This window comes from Mytilus californianus, unplaced genomic scaffold, assembly GCF_021869535.1.
Source record: "Mytilus californianus isolate M0D057914Y unplaced genomic scaffold, xbMytCali1.0.p SCAF_11, whole genome shotgun sequence".
NCBI lineage: Eukaryota > Metazoa > Mollusca > Bivalvia > Mytilida > Mytilidae > Mytilus > Mytilus californianus.
In genome coordinates, this window is record NW_026262593.1 from 320,579 (window position 1) to 341,258 (window position 20,680).

General features: G+C 32.2%; 1 protein-coding gene and 1 long non-coding RNA gene across 51 annotated transcripts in view; one reads left to right on the forward strand and one right to left on the reverse strand.

Annotated features, from left to right (window-relative positions):
- LOC127719308 (uncharacterized) overlaps positions 1–20,680 on the forward strand; it is a 188,608-nt gene that overhangs the window by 117,683 nt on the left and 50,245 nt on the right. For 44 of the 50 annotated variants that reach the window (XR_007990200.1, XR_007990205.1, XR_007990206.1 and 41 more), the window contains 3 exons: positions 12,794–12,949; positions 14,090–14,235; positions 16,793–16,847. The gene's annotated coding sequence lies outside the window, so the exon portion shown is untranslated. The remainder of the gene's footprint in view (positions 1–12,793; positions 12,950–14,089; positions 14,236–16,792; positions 16,848–20,680) is intronic. The other 6 variants (XM_052225330.1, XM_052225358.1, XM_052225326.1 and 3 more) reach the window with 5 other exon arrangements.
- The window catches only part of LOC127719315 (uncharacterized), a 49,042-nt gene continuing 37,277 nt past the window's right edge, over positions 8,916–20,680 (reverse strand). Inside the window, exon 2 of the long non-coding RNA XR_007990214.1 lies at positions 8,916–11,648. This is a non-coding gene — a long non-coding RNA (uncharacterized LOC127719315). The remainder of the gene's footprint in view (positions 11,649–20,680) is intronic.

Here is a 20,680-nt window from a genome sequence, read left to right on the forward strand (position 1 = left end):
GTTCAACTTGCAGATATTTTAGATTTCGATGACAACCACCAATATTGCTCTATTTCCAAATGTAACCGTAAAAATTGTCAAACCTGTGATATACTAATATCTGATACCCACTTTCAGAGTAATTTAACCACCAAAAGTTACAATACACACAGTCATGAGGATCTGAATTGCACTGCTTCCAATATTGTGTACGGTATTGAATGTACTCTTTGTGGATTGATCTACGTCGGGGAAACTCAACAAAGACACAATTTTAGAATGAATGATCATCGGTCTAATGTAAATGATCCTAATAACAACAAATTTCTCTATAAACAGATCATCCTGGCCATTCTATTGTTTCAATGAGAAAATATATCATTCAACAAATGACCCCATTTTGAGTACACCATATCGTTTACACAGAGAAGACTTTAGGATAAGACAGTTGGGAACAGCCATTCCCTATGGATGCAATGACAAAAATGATGGTGTAGGTATTTTGTCTAGTCCCAGGTGTAGTACTGTCAATACATTACAATTATTTAATACTTCTGCTCGACGAAATAGAAATCATGGTCCCAGAAAATATATACCACCTGCTGTGCACACCGTGACAATTAATAGTCTGTTAACGTCTGTTCAAAAACCTTTAGGAATTCATCATATCAGAACTAAATAATACTCCATTCCATTGTCAAAACTTTTTTTACTATTTCAAGAGGCCAAAAATACTTCCGTTACTGATTCTCGTTCTGTTTTGTATAAATTAGTTGCAATAATCATGCACATTGCTAACCATAAACTATTCAAACCCGTATCGACTACATCCAAAAATGAGGAAAAACGTAATTTTTTTAAGGTACAATTCGCCAATAAAGGTTTAGATGCTGTAAATATTAGCAATATTTTCCATCAGAAATCTGTACAAAAAACTATACCTGATTACTTCAAAAATAAAGCTACACCTGTTATTTCTTATACTTACACCAAGTCTATTGCATCCAAGATTTTCAACCACAAGAGAGTTTTGGAGGCCTTTAACCTCAAAGATTGGAAATCAAAGGATCCGGATTGCTCATGTGCATCGTCACAATACAAGTATAGTCCAGCTGGTCATGTTATTACTGGTGACCTTGGCATCGTTACCAATGAACAACTAAGAGAGTTGTTAGCCAAGGGACCAAAATATAGAATTCCCCAGCCCATCAACTGGAAAAAAAAATTCCAGTTACTGATGGATGCAGTTGAGGACTATGCAAGAAAATGGGTAAAGCGCGAACCAGACGAACCAGAACTTGACACTTTGTCTGAATGGATCAAAGCTATTCGATCATTCATTCAGAAGCGCATTCAAAAACTACGATGCAATATGAGCACAAGAGTTACTAACCCTTTCAAGAAATCCGGATGTTGTGGATGCTTTATCCTCTTTGCATGACAAATATGTCGTTGTTCCAGCAGATAAAGCCTCCAATAATATTGTCTTCATATGTAAAAACCATTATTCGCAATGTCTCACAACAGAGCTTGGAATAAATAGAACTACTGGTAACCCTACATATTCTTTAACATCATTTACCAAGGACGAAATTTTACAAAATCACAAATCTGTCCTTCTTTCTTTTGGTATCAACATCAAAGAAAACGAAGAAAATTTACCATCATTATACTGGATACCAAAACTACGTAAAAATCCATATAAAGAACGATACATAGCTGGGCCATCAAAATGTTCGACTAAACATCTTTCGAAAGTACTGACTTCTATTCTTTCTACAGTTAAAGATGGGCTTCAAAAATATTGTGATGAGATATATTCTACCAGTGGTGTTAACCAGATGTGGATTCTCAAAAATTCGAAAGATCTACTGCTTAATCTTCGATCACAATCTTTGCATTTTGCAGAAACATAAAGACTTTCGATTTTTCTACGCTTTACACTACTATTCCCCATGCTTAGTTGAAAGATCTTCTTCACCATCTCATTAAACAGAGCTTTTTCTATAAAAATGGGAATCGTAGTTACAAATTTCTTGTTTTGGGTTACCATAATTCATATTTTGTGAAAAACCACACTGAATCTACCAGAAAATATACTGAAGATGATATTATCTAAATGCTGGACTTTTTGATCGACAATATATTTGTTGAGTTTGGAGGATTTATATTTCAACAGACAGTCGGTATTCCAATGGGAACTAATTGTGCACCCCTACTGACCTATTTGTTTTTGTACTCGTATGAAGCAGAATTCATTCAGAACCTTCTAAAAGACAAAAAGAAATAGCACCTTGCGAAATTCTTTAATTTTACTTTCCGATATATTGATGATGTTCTATCATTGAATAACCCATATTTCAGCCAATACTTACATCTCATATATCCCAGTGAACTTGAAATTAAGGATACTACTGATACTAGAAGGACTGCTTCATACCTTGATCTTTTCCTCAATATTGACACAGATGGACGACTTCACACGAAAATCTATGATAAACGGGACGATTTCAACTTCCCAATTACCATTTCTTAGCAGTAACATACCCTCTGCTCCTTCGTATGGTGTTTACATATCTCAATTGATACGTTATTCTCGTTCTTGTTCACACTATACGGACTTCATATACAGGAGTGTGCTCCTTATGCAGAAACTGCTCCAACAAAGTTATGAGGAGGACAGATTAAAAATGACACTCCGTAAATTTTACGGACACCATCACGAATTGGTTGATCCATACGATGTGTCTTTGTCCAAACTAACTAAGGATATTTTAACCACGTGTTAGATTGTGGTTTGTCATTACGTCGTCTGATCTTTTAATTACCGAACGTGACTTATTCCCGATTGTGACTGTTTTGCTGAGTGTGAAACTGCATTGCTTTAAGACGTGTCACGGTACTTTTCTATCCCAAATTCATGTATTTTTTTTTGATGTTACATTTGTTATTCTCGTCGGATTTTGTCAAATGTCTTAACGTCTTTTCTGTTATATTCGTGTGTTATGGTAAAGATAATTCATCACCCCCTTCATTTATTAGATTTTAGTTTGGTTCAACGAAATTTATACGATATCTTTGGTTTACAGTTTGATTCAGAAGAAACACCGACATAGCTAGATAATACAATTAATTATCTTATTACTACCACAATTTGATATTAATAGTATTGTGATTTTCATTGTTATTAATAAATGTAATGTCAGTATTACAAATCTAATCTTGAATCAATCCTAATTCTATCTTATTTTTGGGAAATATTTTTACAAATTCAAATGTGACGTCACTTTGTGTGTTTTTTTAGAATTTCAAATGTGACGTCACTTTGTGCGTTGAGGCTTTGGCTAACTCGGCTGTGTATTTTTATGTGTTGGATTAAGTTGTTTTATGTAATGTAACCGTTTTTATTCTGTAGTTAGTCCCCACTTCGGTTTTATCATGTATATCTATTATATAGTCATTTTATAAAATTTACTGTTTGCAAAAGTATAAATTATTCTAAATAATAAGGATGTTCTTGTCCCAGGCAGAAAACCCTGGCCGTGTTAGTCGCAACTTTTTAGAAGTTTTGGTCCTCAGTGCTCTTCAGCTTTGTACTTGTTTTGGCTTTCAAACTTCTGCTGAGCGTCACTAGTTAGTCTTGTGTGGACGAGACGCACGTCTGGCGTATTAAATTTTAAACCTAGTACCTTTTGTTAGCTATTATTCGTGTGTTTCTTTGTCCTATATGTTCTCCCATTTATTTGTATTGTAGTCGTGTCATGTAATGTTGTCATTTTAATGTTATATTTAACATTGCCATACAAACGGGAGGTTTGGCATGCCACAAAACCAGGTTCAACCCACCATTTTTTTCTTAAAATGTCCTGTACCAAGTCAGGAAAATGGCCATTGTTACATTATAGTTCGTTTCTGTGTGTGTTACATTTTAATGTTGTGTTTTTGTTGTGTCGTTGTTCTCCTCTGATATTTGATGCGTTTCCTTCAGTTTTAGTTTGTAACCCGGATTTGTTTTTATCTCTATCGATTTATGAGTTTCGAACAGCGGTATACTACTGTTGCCTTTATTTAAATTTTATATGTTGTGTTTTGTTAACTGTTGTTTGTCTGTCTGTCTTTTCCGTTTTTAGCCATGGCGTTGTCAGTTTATTTTAAACTTATGAGTTTAAATGTCTCTTTGGCATGTTTCTTCTCTCTTGTCAATCAAGAAATACAAATTTTAGAAATATTTTAAATCTAAACGAGAAACGGTTCTGCATTTTTAACAATGAACTCATCATAGATACAAGGCTTAGACTTTTGTTTTTCCAATAGACTGAAAATGCTTAAATAATTTTTAGAAATCAAAATCGGTTTGTAAAAACTGAAGATCATGCTACAGCATTGTTAAATTAATAAGTGTGTTATCATCAATAACGTAAACAAACATTAATTGTCGACAAAAGAGGACAATTTTGAACGAAAATGGACCCGTACCTTTCCCAAAAGGCATTTGCTATTGACGTCAGATCGTCTGTAAACTTGAATTTTAAAACATTAAATGATAACTCATTTGACCAAATGGAACTGTATTATAGATTATTGATTAAATTTGTTGAAAGTATAATTACCAGCAACTTTTTCTAAATGATCGTCAGACAATATGCAATCCTGACGTTTCATACAATACAAATTGTAAAATGATTCAGGAAATGAAATAGGAAATAATGAACATATTTGAAGATTGATGACAACTAGAAAAAACGGTGGCTACGTCGACAATTAAAATTGTTAAGGGAAAGTATACATGAATTTGATAATTTGAACATGCAAAATCTGTATTCTTAAGTGGGGGAATTTTTTTCGAGATAACTTAAACATGAATTCAAATAATACTCATATCGCAATACATAGATAACAACGAATTCCAAATATTCAAATGGATATCGCTTTATTTCATTCTTCCTTGTAATGAACTATAAACCCAATCGAAAATATTTGAAAACAGTTCATGCCATTTGTGTAAGGCTGAGGGAAACCTTTTTCATGACTTGTTCATACAATAACAAATACTGGAAAACAAATATACAACCTTCTTTTTCTCCTTCGAAAAAAAGCCCATACTATGACTTAAAAATTCAGTAATTGGTTGAAACGATATAAGACTTTTCATATTTTGACATAAATTACTTGATTAGAGTTATATATTTTTTTTCTATTTATTAGGCTTTGTTATTTTTTAATAAGAACGAATCGAAGATAGACAGACATGTTTAAATATTAAAAACAGAAATTAGTAAAATCATCAAATTTGACATGCTTAGAAACATTGAAAAAAATAAATTTACAAAACGGCATCAACATATCTTGTACCTGGTGTCATTCGTATCGTAGAGACAATCAGTATTAATATTGATGTTTTGAAATGTATAGTTACGTCCTTTGGGTATATATTCCTGAAGATCCCTAAGAGACAACAAGTTATAAAACAATGCAGCGGGATTTAACTTTTTGCAATACATTCATTTGTTTTCACCACATCATACCGATTTAAAAATTGAATATTTAATTTCAGTGATACTCACGCACACATATATATATTTTAACATCAACATGCTAATACAAGGCATTGCTAAAATCCGAAAAAAGGACACAAGATTGACTATTAATATTCTATTGTAACGTATTAATTATTTTTGATTAATTCTCAATACTACCAGATTTTAATTCTAATATAGCGCATCAAAAATAAATTTCAGTGTTATTATATAGACAAATGGAAATTACACAGTAAGTGTGTCCTGGGGAATAGATCGTCAGTTTTTAAATATATACCAAATACTCAGATTATTTATTAAACATACTGTTTCAAACAAATTGTATCAAACTGAAAGTAAAATGTTCAGTATTGATATTTCCAGTCATTCACAATTTTAATCTCAAATCTATGGTTCAAAATACATAAGTTTTGAAGAGAATTGGAAAGGGAAATAGTAACACCATATAAATGAATACTTCTGGTATCAGAAGAAAGTTTATCTTACGCATATTCCAAAATAACATATTTTATTGTAGCAGTTTTGTAATGAAAAAAACTTACTTTTAACAAAATGTCGCTGCCGGTTTTAAAAGTTAAACTTTGTTTTTCACTTGTTCCAACAATATATAGTTTTAGGTATTTTTACCTAAAATAAGTTTTAAAAAGTTTCTTTTGGTTTACACAGGTAACATCGTGTTGATCTTTCAAGGTCATCTATCTTCCAACATAATGCAAATCACCAATCTCTATATCATGTATCAATATAAAGTTATAGCAAAGGGCAAAAATAAAATAACAAAAATACCGAACTCCAAGGAAAATTCAAAACTAAAAATCCTCTATCAAATGGCAACATAAAAAACACAAACACATCAAACGAATAGAAAATAATTGTCATATTCCTGACTTGGTAACGGCAAAACATAGAACGTCAAATTTACATTTGACCTTGAAATATAATTTGAAGTCAAGATTTAAAATACGGAGAGAAAGGATATTGGGGCACCTATAGCTCTGGAAAAAATATTCATTTGTAACGATGTCCTTTGCTCTCTTTATAATCATTAAAATGTTGTTTGTGCAGGTGACAAAGCTAGATATGGTGAACCCGGTCCAAGTGTCTTTGTTTTTTTAACATTTCGCTCCTCCTAATTGTGGAGATTTTGAATATGAAATTTTGAAAAGGCGATGAACAGTATTAAACTGTATGACTGTGTATATATCCTTTAGTATGATAATAAGATGAGAGGTATTAATGTAAAATCACAGACCGCATAGCTAGAAATAATGGTACCCGACATGACATAATATAAATAAATGCAACAGAAGTATACCGCTGTTCAATAATCATAAATCGATTAAGCGAAAACAAATCCGGGTCACAACCTAAAACCGAGGAAAACACATAAACTATAAGAGGAAAACAACGGAACAACATAACCACTGAACTGCAACAATGACAAACGCCAACATACATAGAAACGGACGATTTGATAACAACTGCCATATTCCTGACTTAGTACAGGACATTTTTAAAAACAAAATGGTGGGTTGAACCTTGTTTTATGGTTTTATGACCTCCCGCTTATATGGCAATGTTAAAAATACCGCTAAAATGGCAACACTACGTGACAGGAATACAGTACAAACAAACGCAAGTACACTCAGCACAGAGAAATACATAAATAAATAATATAATAGTGCAATACAACATGTAAACCGGAGAATAACAACGGACACCTCCCATGAATTTACGACAGCACACCAGGACACCAAAAACAGTTTAAAAGTAAAAACTAAGTCTGATTTATGTACAAACCAATGATCTAAAAAACAAATATGATATACAAGAACTTCAGAATTACAGTCTCCTTGCTTGTAACAGGCAAATGCAGAATATGGCGGGGTTTAACATGTTTGCGGGCTTCATATCCTCTCTTTACAATGGGCCTTGGTATAAAAACGTAACATAAAAACAGTTTAAAAGTAAAAACTAAGTTTGATTTATGTACAAACCAATGATCGAAAAAACAAATATGATATACAACAACTTCAGAATTACAGTCTCCTTGCTTGTAACAAGCAAATGCAGAATGTGGCGGGGTTTAACATGTTTGCGGGCTTCATATCCTCTCTTTACAATGGGCCTTGGTATAAAAACGTAACATACAAACAATATGAAACAATAATTTAAAAAGGTCTAGACTCATCAGATCGGTACAGAGTACTTAAAACAACTAATAGTCAAGTGACATTAACCATAATGTTTCATTTTTAATGCACCCACCTTACATACGGCTAATTCATATACCATTCGAAAGCATATCATCTGTGAGGTTTTTTTTGTTTTTTTTTTTTGCCCGGTCGTCAGTCAAATATTCATACGGTGCAATTTCTGTTAAATCACAATTTCTTATTTTACAAGATGTCAGTATTTTTGCATATTCTGTCTTCTTAATAATAAAATTATGTGTGGAAATATATAAAAACTTTTCGAACAGTAACTATGAGTCAGTTATAAAACGCACTATGAGATATTAATGACGTATTTTTAAACGCTTTTTTCCAGAAATTCCTGTGAAAATGATAAAAATTAATGAAAACCAAAGTATTTGTCAGTGATTCAATTGTTAGTCACCATAAAACTTAATAACATATTTCATTTAGTGTTAAGGACGTTTTTTCCATCATCAAATTACTGCAATCACATTTCTTTTTAATTACACAGCCAATCATAACAACCAATACAGTTGCCCAAAATACCGCCATCTGCAAACATATAGCTTTTCAGCTGTTCTACGTTAAAAAAAATTATATTTAGTCAATATTAGGTTGCCGAAAATAACACTCGGGATTCATGCTTTTAAAGGGAATTTAGGGAGCTAAACTTTAATATTTCAATATGTAGTATAACTGCCAGCCTGTTAAAAACTCTTCTGTCTGTTTTTGTTATTTTGTTTGTAATTTCGTGATCATCATTAAACGAAGTAAAGTACTTTATATATAAATGTTTGTCTTCAACAATATACATGTTCTGTCGTTTCTGATAAAACAACTATGAGGAGGTAATAATGTGATTACAAAAAATAGCCGAATTTGTGATAGTAAAGCACGTTGAAAACAGTAGTCATTCGAATTTTAACGAAAATAAACTTCTTAATATGTTTTCCACTTTTGACATCGAAAAAATATATTTTTACTGCATATATCTTGTATATTCCATAAGCACTTTTATCCCCATTTTTTTAAACATGGAAAGTTATGTTCTCTTGATATTGACAACAATCGATGTGTTATCTAAGCAATGAATTTCTATTTGCAGATGATGGTATTTAAGGCAACTGAAAAAGCTTCCTTAGAAGGCTGATTCCTGACAAATTTGTTATTGACTGCAGTTTAAAATGAAGAAAAAAATCCCTTCACCTATAAACAATAAATATATTTTATTTTTGACATACAAATATTGATACCTGAAGAAATATTTTGCTTTTAGCGCAATTTTATCATTTTTGAATTATTTTCTAAGAATTGCATTTTTTTGCAAATATAGCGCAATTTATTTATTTTTTAATTGATAAGGAATTATGGTATGCTGTTCTATTATGTCCATATTAATTTAAGAAAAAAAATAACATACAAAAATCAGTAAAGGGCATTTTGTGAAATTTGTGAATGTCCATTCTTGACCTTTGACCTTAATTTAACAAAAATTGAACCGTACGAATTATTGACGACCGGACAAAACAGAAAGTACAGATAATAAGCTTTCGAATGATATATAATATAGACGTATGTTAGTTGGGTGCATTAAAGTCGTTAACCAAGCGTCTTTTTGAAAACTGTCACTCGCCTATAACACGAGATGCATTATCAGGAATACCGAACTCTAAAGAAAATTCAATAAGGTCCATAATACCTTACAAATCCAAACACTCGACAATCAACCAACTGGAAAACAATTGTCATATTCCTTACTTGGAACAGGTATTTTCCGGGAAAATTGGGGAATAAACTCAGTTTGATAGCTATCTAAACCTCCCACTTGTATGACAGTTAAAAGGCTAAAGACACAAAATACCGATCTGAAAGTACTAACAACTAATAACGAAATCATGTATCTGTGTATTCATTTACCAACAAATTTATTATCTCAAGAGACATGAAATCTAGAACACCATCCAAAATATGTAACAACATCAGCAAAAAGTGTAAACACATCAGAGTACATTTATCTTACTGTAGTTCATAGTTCGTATACAATAGTGCCAAACATATTACTTTCTAAGAAGACAATGACAATTATATCAGTTAAACGTCGACGTCTAACAAAACTAGGCGCACAAATAGGTATACAGTAAAGCGAAACAGTGAAAAGTTTGATGTGTACTGAAACAGAAGTTGAACCCAGTGTCAGCCATTCTCTTTGAAAGAGTCCCTACTGCAAGATATATCTTTCAAAAGTTACAACGATAATAACAAAAACAAAACCTGTCTGAAATTGTTGTGTGAATCAATAAATCAAGTGAATAAATTAAATGAATAAACGAGCGTCTGGCGTATACAGTTTAAGTGCTGGTATTAATGATGAGTTTATTTACAACTACTAGGTCGTTGCTACTGATAGTGGAAGTTTCTTCTCCGAGGGTATCACCAAACAAGCAGTCAGTACTTCTGTACTGCTATGAATTATCGTTGATATGGTCATATATATACATTAACTGTTTACAAAACTTTGATTTTTCGAAATACTAAGAATCTTCAATTTCGTACTTTAGTTTGCCTTTTTTACTTTTATGATTCGATCCTTACTGATGAGTCTTTAAATGACGAAACATTTCTGGCGTACACAATTGTAATCCTGGTACAAAATGTATCTACGATGAGTTTATTCATACATCGTTACGCTAAAATGAAAAACAGGTTATTATAATAGAAAACAATGAAACAATCTTCAAGTTAAGTTTTCAAAGTGGCAAAGGTGACCGACAAAAAATAAAGAAATCACAAGAACTCCAAAATATTCGAAACTTGATGTGTCGAAATGATAAGCTTTTTCTGGTATGCATGCATTATCCACCAAGCGAAGTCAGCATAGTTAAAATGTTCAAATCGGTGATAGGACATAATCAGTAAAATTATAGATTAAGCGACTAAATGATACATCGTATCGGCCTACCAATAGGTGGTTGTAACCGTAATACCGAATTTGTCTAGTAATACAAAGTGACAACTGCAATTTGGAAACTGCATACTGAAGCGCAGATGTATATACATGCTTCTGATAAGCAGTGTCTCATTTTAAAATGGAAATTCAAAGACTGCAAACCCTGTGAAATGTCGGTAACAGATGCTCAATTTCCTAGGAATTTAAATAAAGTTTCTTATTATACCAGAATCGACGATGATCTGAATTATAAATCAACAAATCTTGTTTTCGAATCAACGTGTAACCATTGTAGACTTGGATGTGGTGGGTTGGTGAAACAAAACACAAAAAAAGAGGCTTGATTTATGTTTGCGTGGTATATAGATCAGACATAAACAACAATGCAAATTACATTGTTTTTGAACATCTTTATTAGTATGATCATTCCAATTTTTTATGCAAGTAAACTCATCATAGATACCAAGATTTAAATTTTGTAATCCAGATGCACGTTTCGTCTACAAAAGACTCATTTACGCTCGAATCAAAAAGGTTAAAAAGGCAAGATCGCATCCCCGAATATTTAACTACAGGAATCACAATCATTATCAAGCAACACCTCTGTGTGTGCAAAAGAAGGACTACTGAATTCGGGAATTCGAAAATAATTCATCGAATATACCAGCTTATAATCTTGTACGCCTATCGCACGATTCGTTTTACAAAAGAATCAACAGTGCCGCTTGAATCAAAAAAAGGTTAAAGAAAACTGTGACACCATATGGTTGTGATGACAACACTGAGGGTAGAAGTATTGTATCTAGTCCTTCCTGCAGCTCGGTAAATGTGATACATGTTTTTCAACCAACTCTGCCGTTTGACGTTGACGCATTAATGGTCATCGTTATTTTACATCACATATATCACATGATCTCTATATTAATGATCTGTCATTAATACAGAAGCTGTTAGATATTTATAACATCCGCACGACGCTTTATTAACCTTCACTTGCAAAACTCCATTTTCTAAATAAAATTGTTACAAACCATCATTCAAACTAATACAAACTTACAGCTATCATTTCGGATATTGTAAGTCTTAGCATTTATGACCAGTTCGCATTGGAAAAATGAAACGTAGAAACGATGCGCTCTAACGTCCTTTGTCAACACAGTTCTCGATACAATCAACTTTCACAACATCCATCTTCATAAATAAGTCGACACAAAAAAAACCTCCATACGTTATAGATCAGTCTGGTTATTTGTTATATATATGCCTATACCAAACAAATTGCGACTTAAATTTTCAATGAGAAAGACGAGTTGCAGGGTCGCAATATTGACGACTTCAAGTTTTAATCTACCGACTACACCTGTTGTAGTGCTTCATTCAAATATAATCCGACTGGTCACGTAATAAATGGTGACCTAAACAAACTATTTATTTATGCCGAAAGCTTGCTTAAACACTGACGTTTAGCCTATTCATTAAATTTGCATCAAATAAAGCCATCTTATAACCAAAGATTGTTTTTTAACTTGGATATATTATAGTACCAGGGTATTAGTGTTTGTAAAAGCTGAAAACACATACATGACTCTGATCTTGTAATTAACGCTAGAAAATGTAGTTGAATAAATAAAATGTTGATATTTGTTTTACATTTTTCGTCTGTTGAGCTATTTGACGAAAATGAAATATTATAAAAGGCTGCGCACACATGCAGTTAATTTAAAGTAAAAATGCAATGGTGATGAGCGCAGATGTGTTACAATATAAATAAGAGAGAACTTGAGTCCTGGGGTTCAACTGACAATCTTCTTTTTAAAACCGTTTTGTTTTCTATATTCAATTAAAAACTGTTAGCAAAATGCAGAAAGTATTAAATAAAAATTGAAGATGTTATCGCGTGTATATTTCTTTTTCAATAACGATTATTCTAACATACATAATAATAATGTGTCGTATTAAATATTCTTCGCAAATACTGTTCTACAACATCATCTTTGAATACATTAAGTGTAAAATTCTCTTTTGTTAAATCTATGAACCACATAAACTCAAATAACAAAAACATTTTAACTTATTTTTATTGTGATAAATAACAATCATGCATCGTTGATTAGTTGTTTTATAATTGACAGGTTTTCCTTGTTAAAGAAAGTAATTTAATATCTCTTAAACTACAATTCAAACTTCACTAAAATGAATCATTAAAGCTATAAAAGAGAGGCGAAAGATACCAAAGGGATATTCAAATGCAAAGACAGAGCACAAACTGACAATGCCATGGCGTTATCGTATGTATAATTATTAATGTGTCTCTATCATTTATCAAAAAGGTATAGGATGGTTATAAATTATTACGAATGGATTTGACTTTTTTTCTGAGTGCTTTTCATGATCTTGCGCTGTATTTCGACGTTTCAACCTGGGGCTCGTTCTAGAGAAATAACGACCGACCAAAAATAGGTAGGGGCTAACTTTGAGTGATTTCTTTTTCAAATTTCAAACTAGTGATATATTCTGAAGTACTCTTATATCCACGCTGCTTCACATTAATATAGATTGTATACTATAAGAGTTTTAAAAAAATTGGGCATTTCCTAACATGTAAGATTGATAAATGTTATTTGTCGAAAAATGATTTAAAAATGCCAACTGGACTGCTAGTTAATGTCAAATTTGATAAGTCTTCAACAAATTTTAACTTATACCCTACGAGTGAAAATGTTTGCCGGAAGGCGGACAATAGAAATTCCAAAATAACCAAAAAAACAAGATAATACCCCCAAAAAACTAGATGCTTCCCAAATCAGCTATATAAAACACCAAAATATTTTATAAAACAAACGCAAAATGTCTTCAATCGCGGGCTGGTAATTGCTGTTTCACACTGACTTTCGATGACTGCATCAGATTCTCATCTATTACTTCATCTTGTTAACTATGCGAAATTTGATTGAATACATTAAATTTTCGGTGAAATTGCTATAAAATGTTGATTGTTTGGCTGGTCTTAAATCAAGGGATTATAAACCTGTCACATTTCGACATCATTATCTCAAAATAAGGAAAGAGTTCATTCATGACCATTGTTCCCATGACCACTAACAGGCTACATTTAGAAATCGCAAAAAAAAACTATGAATCATTAACGTCAATTTCTAGCTTGTAAATGTCACACTCATTCGTCATGAAATTCGGTGTACACAAATAACGGTGAAAATATGGACTTTACATAGATGTTGTGGTACATAAAATGAGATAACAGGGATAAAAAATGTAAACGCCAGACGCGCGTGACTCATTAGTAACGCTGAAATCGGTAAGTGCGTTGTAAATTATAACTGTCTACTGACAAGCTCCATTTATTCTCATTTTGTTGGTTGAAAGCGAACAAAACTTATATATTTATCACATATTTTATCTTTTAACAGACAGATATGTCGACAATACTGGCTTTTAACAAGATTTCTAGCTAGATGTTTACACATACATTGCTGATCACAACGGGCAGTAACAGTTGATCGAAAACATACGTTTAATCAAGAATAGGATGTTAATATTACCCATGAGCAACTAAGTATCTTTTTTTTTATTTCAGAAACAAAACAATCTATATAATGTTTCTTCGCTTCCTAAACATATCTTATTTTCTCAAGAAACTAAGATTAAAACATATACTTAGCCTCCCCTCCCCCTCCTTTTCCATTTTTAAACACACCTACCAACACAAAAGGATCACTGGTGCCCTAAGAGAGAGTTACTTTATTCAATGTTAGATATCAACTTTTCTGTTAGATTTAAGCATAATTTTTTTTTAAAGTCCTATAATTGCTTTAATTGCATTATTTCGATTAGTCTTATCTTAATGGGAAAATACAATAAATACAAAGACAGAAAAAGTAACAAATTAATGTGCATCTACCAACAAATGACACATACTCGATCATATCTAAGTGGAATATGTAGGCATCTTGAATAGTAGTATTCGGTATTCATTCAACTAATCACACCATGATTATTTAGTTCTAAAGTTAGTTGTTTGATTCTTTAATTCATTGCTGTAATCAATATTCGATTTATTTACCTCTTGTGTACAAATGAAATGATGATTACTGATACTCAATTCAAAGGGTTTGCTAAATAATTACTGAGATAACTATATAGTATTATTGCATCAGACAAGTATAACAACATTATAATCGAAATTATCAGAATTAACATTCATCTCTGTTATCTATTTCTTGCATGATGAGATATTTCTCGTATCACACTGCACAGAGTTTGATACTAACATCTGCGTTAATTTGATTGGCTTATCAAGCATCATAAAACGATATTACGACATTTCCATTGGCTATTTGTTTGGTCATTGATGACTTTCAAAGGTTAAGATGATGTACATTTCGTCCATGGCAACATACATATGTGATTTCTTCAATAATATACAAAACACTCACACTTTTTACATGAAAATCTTCCTTTTAGTCAAATCTTATTACATTCTGAAACGTACAAAAAGTTTTAAAATGTCCAAAGTAAAAGTGTGACAACGGAACAGGACATGTGACGTCATACTTGAATGTGCAAAAGACTAGATCAACTCTTCGCGGAAATTTTAACTTAACACAAAGAGAGTGTTGAACATAAGAGAATAGGTTTAACAACTTGTAAGAATTGGATATCGCTTGATATCAACTCTCGTTATTTAATTTAGATAGTAATAATAAACTCGCCGAAGGCTCGTATATTATTATATTGAAATTAAATTACTCGAGTTGATATCAATAAAGGCAACAGTAGAATACCGCTGTTCGAAAGTCATATGTGATTTCTTCAATAATATACAAAACACTCACACTTTTTACATGAAAATCTTCTTTTTAGTCAAATCTTATTACATTCTGAAACGTACAAAAAGTTTTAAAATGTCCAAAGTAAAAGTGTGACAACGGAACAGGACATGTGACGTCATACTTGAATGTGCAAAAGACTAGATCAACTCTTCGCGGAAATTTTAACTTAACACAAAGAGAGTGTTGAACATAAGAGAATAGGTTTAACAACTTGTAAGAATTGGATATCGCTTGATATCAACTCTCGTTATTTAATTTAGATAGTAATAATAAACTCGCCGAAGGCTCGTATATTATTATATTGAAATTAAATTACTCGAGTTGATATCAATAAAGGCAACAGTAGAATACCGCTGTTCAATAGTCAAAAATCGATTAAGCGAAAACAAATCCGGGTCACAAACCAAAACCGAGGGAAATACATCAACTATAAGAGGAAAATAACGGAACAACAGAAACACTGAGCTGCTACAAAAACAAACGCCAATATATATAAAAACGGACTATTTGATAACAACTGCCATATTCCTGACTTGGTACAGGACATTTTAAGTAAAATGGTGGGTTGAACCTGGTTTCCTTTACCAAGTCAGGAAAATGGCAGCTGTTATCTTATTGTTTGTTTCTCTGTGTGTTGCATTGTCGTTTGTTTTTTGTTCACTTCAGTTTTTCTGTTGTTTCGTTGTTTTCCTCTTATAGTTGATGTGTTCCCCTCGGTTTTAGTTTGTAACTTGGATTTGTTTTTGTCTTAATCGATTTATGACTTTCGAACAGCGGTATACTACTGATGCCTTTATTTATGTCTAGTCAAACCTCCCGCTTATATGGCAAAATTAAAAATACCGCTAAAATGGCAACATTGCGTGACAGGAATACAGTACAAATAAACGCAAGAACACTCAGCACAGAGAAATACATAAATAAATAATATAATAGTACATTACAACATGTAAACCACAGAATAACAACGGACACCTCCCATAAATTACGACAGTACACCAGGACACCACAATAGAATTATAAACTGTGCGTCACACGAATGTATCAATGCCACAAAAAGTGACGTATTTTTGTGACGTTTATTTTATCACAGGTAAATTTCTAAAAATAGAATATAAAATTGGGATTGAGTTTGTAATGGTGTTATTTTTATGTATTTTCTAACCATGACAAGAATAATAAAATGGATTTGTGTTTGTAATGCTGTAATTATTTGTATTTTCTAACCATGTCGGTTTTTCTTCCAAATTTTGATAATACATTTATATGTTTCATTTGCAGAATGTTTTTAGTGTCGTTTTTGAATTGCCAGAGGGAGACACGATTTCGTTATAATGTAAGCATTGGTATAATAGTATTATTGCATGCTTATTGAGATAAAAGTGACCGTTAGTTATATTAAAGTACATAGTAGATTAGCATTAAAATATTACTAGATTAATTATCATGTTGCTAAAATCTATAAACTGATGTTAATATAAGGTAAAATATCATGGAGATATATTACATTAATACAATAAAATTTTAAATGCGTTCTAGTCTGGCAAACTTTAAAAAGATTAATTTACTATTTAAATGATACACTTATGACACAGATGACAACGGATATGTTCCAATTGTCGTAACTTCAACCTCGTTCCTTTTTCACTAAATGTGACTTAACGAATTAGACTTATCACCAGAATTGTACTAACATGAGCAACACGACGGGTGCTAAGTCTTTAGTTTTCTATGATGTGTTTTATGTACTGTTGTTTGTCTGTTGGTCCCTTTTTTGTCATTGCGTTGTCAGTTTATTTTCGACTTATGAGTTTGAATGTCCCTGTGGTATCTTTCGTCTCTCTTTTAAAAGCATATAGTATCAATTAATTGAAGTTCTTAGCATCAGGACATATCATGTATGAACCATTGAAATAAGAAGTACTGACAATATATTTTGATAAATCTTTTTGCAGGAAAAAGATGAATTATGAACAATGACTACATCACACACTGTGCTACATAAAATATTAATCAGAAAAATGGAATTTTCACTTGTTTCTGGTCTAAATCAATAGATTAATCTTAATAAGAAAATTGTCAAAACCGATGTAGTTTTTTCAGAATACATGTAGCTCAATACTCACTATTTCCAAGTAAAAAAGCTTAAACTGAGTTTTTATCACAAGATAAAGTCTTCAAACTCATTAAGGCAAGCAGTATGCCATGTTTGTTTCCTCAAAATAAAAAAAACTCATATTTAATGCTACCAGGAACATATTCTACTTTGTAATTATTTTGTTTTATATCTTTTAATAATTATTTCCAGCTTCTCGTATTTCATAATTATAGCATGAGTTCACTTTTTTTGGCGAATTTCGGTATCGCATATTTCGGATTTGATAAAGATACCTGAAACTACGTGGTTCTTTCATTTTGGACCCCAAAAACTCAAATGCGCTACTACTATGCAGTGAACCTATGCCAAGTGTTTCCTTATAATCAAGTCAATTAGTAGTATTTATCTAAACGCACGCAAGAACATCTTTATCGTTTGAAAGCAGATAAAGCCTCCAATAATATTGTCTTCGTATGTAAAAACCATTTTTTGCAATGCCTCCGAAAAGAGCTCAAAAATTCGAAAGATCAGATCACAACCATTGCAATTTTGCAGCAACATTAAGACCTTCCTTTGATTTTTCTACGCTTTACACTGCTATTCCCCATGTTAAATTGAAAGATCGACTTCACCAATTCATTAAACAGAGCTTTTTCTATGAAAATGGGAATCGTAGATATAAATTTCTTGTCTTGGGTTATAATAATTCTTATTTTGTGAAGAACCACACTGATTCTATCAGAAAATACAGTAAAGATGGTATTATCAAAATGCTGGACTTTTTAATCGACAATATGTTTGTTGAGCTTGGGGGATTGATATTTCAACAGACAGTCGGTATTCCAATGGGTACTTATTGTGCACCCCTTCTGGCCGAATTGTTCTTGTACTCGTATGAAGCAGAATTTTTTCAAAACCTTCTAAAAGACAAAAAGAAAAAGCACCTTGCAAAGTTCTTCAATTTTACTTTCAGATATATTGATGATATCCTATCACTGAATAATCCATATTTCAGTCAGTACTTGCATCTCATATATCCCAGTGAACTTGAAATTAAGGATACTACTGATGCAAGAAGGACTGCTTCATACCTTGATCTTTTTCTCAATATTGACACAGATGGACGACTTCACACTAAAATCTATGACAAACGGGATGATTTCAACTTCCCAATTATCAATTTCTCATTTCTCTGCAGTAACATACCCTCTGCTCCGTCGTATGGTGTGTACATATCTCAATTGATACGTGATGCTCGTGCATGTTCACACTATACTGACTTCATATACAGGAGTGTGCTCCTTACGCAGAAACTGCTCCAACAGAGTTATGAGGAGGAAAGATTAAAAATGACACTCCGTAAATTTTATGTACACCATCACAAATTGATTGATCTATACGATGTGTCTGTGTCTAAACTAACTAATGACATTTTTACCACGTCTTAGATTGTGGTTCAACATCGTCGTCTGTCTGCTAAGTATCGAATGTGACCTGTTTTCGAATATGACTGTTATACCGAGAGTGAATTTACATTGCTATACGACGTGTCTCGGTACTTTGTACATCCAACATTTATGTATTTTTTTTGATGTTTTTGTTATAGTTTCTGTTGAATAATGTGTTATATCGTATCGTTTGTTGTCCAAATAATTATAAAATTGCTTTTTAATACCATCATTGTCATATTTCCGAATATGACTGTTATACTGAATGTGAATTTGCATTGCTGTGCGGCGTGTCTCGGTGTTTTGTACATCCAACATTTATGGATTTATTTTGATGTTTCAATATCGTTTCGGTTGGATAATCTGTTATGTCTTATTGTTTGTAGTCCAAATGATTTTAAAATTGCCTTTCCATACCATCATTGGCATGTAAATTGTTTGGACGAATATTGTAAAAATAATTGTATAATGTTCGAGATTGCATGTCATTTACGTACGCGCGTCACTTTTTTGATATCCTATGGTGTTTTTCTTTGATGGAATATGTTCGTTGTTGTTCTGTGGTTTGCATGTTGTGTCGACTATTATATTATTTGTTTGTGCGTTTTTCTGTTATTAATGTTCTTGCGTGTTTTTGTGCTGTATTTCTGTCACGTAGTGTTTTAGCGATATTTTATAACATTGTCATAAGGCGGGAGGTTTTGCATGCCATGAAACCAGATTCAACCCACCATTTTTTCTCAAATTGTCCTGTACCAAGTCAGGAATATGGCAGTTGTTATTAAATAGTTCGTTTCTATGTATGTTGGCGTTTGTTTTTGTTGCACTTCGGTGTTCCTGTTGTTCACTTGTTTTCCTCTTATAGTTGATGTATTTCCCTCGGTTTTGGTTTGTACCCCGGATTTGTTTTATCTCAATCGATTTATGACTTTTGAACACCGGTATACTACTGTTATATAATTTAAAAGACCCCATAAATTTAAAAGTGAAGAACATTTAATTCCTAACAACAACCATAATAGCCATATTTCTCGTATCAAACATAAGCTAAAAAAACTCGCCAAGGAATTTGTTTTTGTCCCGGCTGATAAGGCTACCAATAATATCATTATTGTTTGACGTAAATTTTACATTGAGGTTCTGCAAAACGAAATCACGAATTCACCAACATTCAAACTGATTCCATTTTCGGAAAATGACATCTGTAACAAACATAAACTTTAAGCTACCTCCTTACCGGCAGAACCAACTACAATGAAAGTTCCAACTATGTACTGGCTTCCGAAGCTGCATAAAACACCTTACATATATAGATTTATTTCGTCTTCAAGCCATTATTTCACTACTAAACTGTCTATTCTACTTACTAGTTAATTTGGTACAATCAAAAACCTGGTAATAAATTGTTCAAATAAGGCCTTTGAAAATAGTGGAATTAATTTCTTTTGGAGTGTCAAAAACTCGTTGGAAGTACTTGATAAATTGCATGCTAATATTGGTGATTTCGAATCTGTTCAAAGTTAAGATTTTTCTACCCTATATACCACTTTACCCATAATCTCATTAAGAAACAATTCACACATCTAATAAAATGGGCATTCAAAAGATCAGAATGGGAATATA